Raw genomic sequence first — 5,548 nt, 5'->3', positions numbered from 1 at the left:
AGAGAGAGAGAGAGAGAGAGAGAGAAACATAATATATAAGCAAAAGATCAATAAGGTTTAAAAAAATGGAAGCAATATGAGTGAGACACAAAAAAATACTATTAGGTTGGGGTTTTTCAGTTTTTGTTTTGTTTGGGGCTTTTGTTTGTGTGTTTTGTGTTGTTTTGTTTTGTTTTGTTTGTCTTGAGAGGGTCCCTCTATGTAGCCCTGGCTGCCCTGGAACTCACTATGTAGACCAATCTGGCCTTGAACTCACAGAGATCTGACTGCCTCTGCTTTCAAGAGCTGGAAGAAACACATGTGTCACCTTCATTTAGCCTTTTGAGTTTGCTTTGTTTTGGCTATCTACTTCCAGGCACAATCCCTGCCCTTCAATGTGATTTGTATACCCAGTAAGCTCCATCAGAGAAAACTACATTTTGTTTTGTGAGAAATTTTCAACTGCATGTAGCTTCTTGGTTAGGAATGTGCATTCGTACTCACTTCTCCTTCATAGCCCCGGGATTCTATCTGTCTGGAACCTGTTCATGCCCTGTGTGTGTTGCCATGGTCTCTGGGAATTCATATGTGCATCAGTCCAGTCATGTCTGGAAGACTATTTTTTTGTGTGTGTTCTCCATCCCCTCTGGCACTTATACTCTTCCCTCCTCATCTTTTCTATAATTGACTGATCCATGAAGGGAGGGGTCTGATAAAGACATCTCATTTATTACTGAGGGCTCAATGTCTCTCACTCTCTACACATAGTTGAGACTCTACGTGTTAGCTCCCAATTTACTGCAGAGGAAGCTTCTTTGATGATTGCTGAGTGAGATGCCGATCTATGGACATAGCAGAATGTCATTAGGGGTTCTTTTATTGCTAAGTTTCCTTAGTAGAACAATAGAATTTGTGTTCCCCTGGGTCCATGACCTGTCTGATCACATAAAACCCACATTTTAAAAAGAATGGAGCATTCCAGAAAACTCCATCAACTAATATAATCCCAAATTGGTTCAATTGATCCAAAACAAGTACATTAACATTTTCAATGGCTCTCCAGGAGATTCAATGAACAGCCAAGACTGAATGGTGCTGAAATATGTTATAAATTTGCCAGTGAAGATACAGATAAAAGTGAAACAGCTTGTCCAAATTCATAAAGGTTTCAAATAGCAAAGACAGGATAGAAACCTGGCTGTCTACATATGGCAGCCCTTCTTCAATATCATCAGATGCCTAATGCCATGTTAAGAGATTTTCTCCTCAGATCTGGACGCTCACCAGCTGCCTAATTGGGCACATTTGGCCATCAGTTGCTGCAGGTGTCAGATACTGAAACTTCAGTGGAGCTAGAGATGGACCTGTTCTTTCCTCTAAATCCAGCAGAACACGCCAGTCCCCTCTGTCTGTGTCTGGATGTTAAAAATAACAGGTGCATAGAGGCTAATTGTGAATTGCAAATGGTAATTTTTACAAACTAAAAACGGCTTGCATTTCCCCATAGAACTACTGTTCTGTACACTCCACTGGCATTTTGATGAACATCCCATCCTCCGCTGGTACTTTAGTTGCAGAAACATATGGATTGGTGTCTACACATACTATTAACTGTCATTTAAGCATCCCACTCAGTGAAACTGATAATTACTCATTCTGGAAGCTAAATGTCACAACCAATTAGCTTGCTAGGTCCCAGAAATTTAGGTATAAACGAAATTGTACAAAGCTGTGCTGTGCTATCATAATATTAATAAAGATGTAACTAATTTCAAGGACAACACTAAAGTAACACTTCCTTAAACCAGGAAATCAAAGTGATTCAAGGATTTCAATCTAGAGCCAAAGAGACCCAAGTTCAGTTCCCACCTCTGACACTTACTTGTTGAATGTTGTTGCCATACTTTTAGTTTTAGCTGTGGATCTATATTGTAAGAGGACACATAAAAACATGCTTGTTAAATGAAATATCTTCATGTGCATCAATACCTTCATCAGAATTAAGATATTGAGCTGTAGACTACTCTGACTTGTGTGTATATATGTATGTATGTATGCATATATGTGTGTATGTATATGACCCTAAGTATATGGCCCTAAATGTATTTAGATCCTGTTTCTCATTATGAACATTATTTTTATTTTAATTTTTTCATATAGTATATTTTGATCATTAGAATTAGAAAACTAATTTAAGACTCATTCAAATACCCAACCAATCACTTTGTGCAGGATAAATTTTTAACAGATAAGATTTAACAAAAAACAAACAAACAAGCAAATAAACAAATATAAGTATGAAAATATTGGTTTTTTATCCTACATCAGTGTCTTAGGGTTTTTTGTTTTGTTTTTGTTTGTTTTTGTTTGTTTTTTTTTTAGGCAACAAAACATCATAACCTAAAAGCAAGCAGGGGAGGAAAGGGTTTATTCAGTTTGCACTCCGCATTGCTGTTCATCATCAAAGGAAGTTCGATCAGGACCTCCAACAGGGCAGGATCCTGGGAAAGGAGTTGACACAGAGGCCATGCAGGGCTGGTGCCTACTGTCTTGTTTTCCATGGCTAGTTCAGCCTGCTCTCTTATAGAACCCAGGACCACGAGCTCAAGGGCGACCCCACCCACAGTAGGCTGGACCATTCCCCATCAATCATTAATTAGGAGAATGCCTTACAGCTGCGAATTATGGAGGCCTTTTCTCAAGGGAGGACCCCTTTTTCGGATAAGTCTAGTTTGTGTCAAGTTAACATAAGACTAGCCAGCACAATCAGATTCCAAATATCTGTATTAGAGTGTTGGAACAATGGAATAGAAATAGCCATGGCTGTGCAGCTCAGTATTTGTATATGATCTGAAGAAAAGAGGTGCTGATTCTCTGGGACTCTCCTTCTTAACTTTGAACAGATACATACTGTCAATCATTATATCAAGAGAAGAAAATAACAGATCTGAAACAAGCGTCAGGGGCTCTTGAAAGACTCTAAAAGCCAAAGTTGTTACTAATGGTGCTGCAGAGGTCAGTGTCTGTACTTTTTGTTTTACAGTTGTAATTCATTTCTTTATAACCAACATGCTTCCAAAATGATGTGTCAGAGAAGCCTGTTATACTGTTGTATGTGTGTGTGTGTGTGTTAAGATTGTTGTTATTGTTTAAGAGCAAATACTTATAGCAAATATTAGCAATCATGGTAACAAAAGACTACAGGAGTAAATAGGAAGTCAGCCTGTCCATTTGGTACAGAACCAAGAATATATATTTCATGTATTCTCTTCTGGGCATCTGGGAAATATTAAAATAAGTAAGCCCAACAAATGCTTGTAAATCACATTTCTTTACTTACTGCCCTTCACATCAAAAATAGTCATAAATCATCTATTTTATGTGTAAGCACAATTGTTACCTGCTACTTAATTCCAACTGTGCACACTGGTCATCTTAATTCCAACTCTTCCTGGCAGAAAGAACTGAGCTCTAACAAAGTGCAAGTTTACCACCTTTATGTTGTCTCCTGCTGTCACTAAGAGAAAAGCTGGAAAGCAAGACCAGCTTTCCCATTATGTAAATCCCCATTATGTAAAATTTATGATGTAAATCCCTAGCTCCTAATTCAATCTTGACATATAGTGAGCGCTCACTAATAATAAATGAAAAATTGAGAGTGGATATGCTTTTGTGATGTGCACTCTAAGATAAACATGGTGGTGTATACTCATAATCTCAGCACTCAGGAGGCTGAAGCAGGCAGTAGTAAGTTCAAAACTGCCCTGGATACATAAAAAGACCTTGTCACAAACAAAAGATACATGGTCAGTTTTTCGTGTTCATCCTATCATCCATATATCGTGGAAAGATGTCTCTCCTCTTACAGCTGCTTTTTCTAAAGGAAACAAAATTCTCAACATCTTTTGATGTGGTTTAGAAACAAATTCCACTTCAGTGTCTTTTCAATTTTAACATAGGCACAGTGAATATTAAGTGTATTTACTAAAGAGTTTAGCATATGTGTGTTGCAATCTTGATGAGCTAAATGATAACATTATTGAGAAAGTAATGTGGCTTGATGATAGACTTCCTATCCTGCATTTATAGGGTCTTTAGTTTGATCCCCAGCCCCTGCCCCACAAAGCCACAAGGAATACTATCATTTACTCGTTATGAGGGTTCATATCGTACCTCTTGGACACAAAGACTTGATAATGTCTCATTGTCTCATTTTCTTAATAGCAAAAAGAATAATATTAATCTCCTCATACCCTTAGTGTGAGGCCCACTCATGAAACTCTGTGAAGTGGACAGTTAAGGGACACAGTGAGTATTCAAAAATAAAACTCAAGAAAAAAGTGGAAGTACCTAGAATATGAAAAGCACAACAATAACTGCTCTAAGGTGACATGATCTAGGGTCAACCCTTCTGAGTCTGATCCTAGTCACAAAGGACCTCTGTATAAATTTGTAGGGGGGAAATTGATTATGAAAGTAGATCATTTTCACTATATTAATCCTGCCAATCCATGAGCATGGGAGATCTTTCCATCTTCTGAGATCTTCTTCAAGTTCTTTCTTCAGAGACTTGAAGTTCTTGTCAAAGAGATCTTTTACTTGCTTAGTTAGAGTTACACCGAGGTATTTTATATTATTTGTAACTATTGTGAAGGGTGTTGTTTCCCTAATTTCTTTCTCTGCCTGTTTATCCTTTGTGTATAGGAAAGCCTCTGATTTGCTTGAGTTAATTTTATATCCAGCTACTTTGCTGAAGTTGTTTATCAGGTTTAGGAGCTCTCTGGTGGAATTTTTGGGGTCACTTAAGTATACTATCATATCATCAGCAAATAGTGATAATTTGACTTCTTCCTTTCCAATTTGAAAGTAGATCACTTTTCTCCTCATTGTTCTCCACAGGAAATCAATCATAAACCAACACATATTGGAGACAAAGGCATTTATACAGCAGCCATATAAAAAGACTACCAAATGTCTCCTGATACTTTAGTTATCTGCTATTATTCGGATGTACAATGAAAATAACAGAAAATTAACCAAGTTGAATATTTAACATTTTAATATATATAACATTACAAGATAAGCGTGGATACTTTCCTTTATACTGATTTAAGTTCAGAGAAAATGACTTAAATACCCAGTGCCCATGTAGCCAAAGGCATCAATAACAAACACACTAAAATACGCAGTAGCACAAGCATCTGAAAACTTACCTTCTGCGTATGCAGTCATTCTGGTAGTGGACAAGGGTGGAGAAATTCTGTCTGCATAAATGTGAAGATGCTGACAAAATAAAGATGATAAATAGGTGGAAGAAAGTCCATGACTAGAGTGTTTACAAGTCCAAGGATGGGAGAGATGGCCATCAACTTTTCTGGAACTCATGATGGAGTTGCAGATAGAGTCATGGGAATATGTAGACCTGATGTAGCAGCATCTTACTTACTGGAATCCTATACCCATGGAGAACAAAGGTAGCTGTACTTCTTCAGCCATCTCAAGAGACAAACATAAGCACCAAAGCCTTGCCTCAAATGTTGGCCTCTCTGACCCCAGGGACCATGCTTCT

At 37.7% G+C, this 5,548-nt stretch overlaps 1 pseudogene; it reads right to left on the bottom strand.

Moving 5' to 3' along the window:
• The window catches only part of LOC116081575, a 48,324-nt pseudogene extending 43,113 nt beyond the window's left edge, over nucleotides 1-5,211 (bottom strand).
• Between the last annotated feature and the right edge of the window lie 337 nt (nucleotides 5,212-5,548).

This window comes from Mastomys coucha, unplaced genomic scaffold (assembly GCF_008632895.1).
Source record: "Mastomys coucha isolate ucsf_1 unplaced genomic scaffold, UCSF_Mcou_1 pScaffold7, whole genome shotgun sequence".
NCBI classification, from domain to species: Eukaryota; Metazoa; Chordata; class Mammalia; order Rodentia; family Muridae; genus Mastomys; species Mastomys coucha.
Note: the sequence above shows the minus strand (reverse complement) of the source record. Positions and strands in the feature narration are given on the sequence as shown.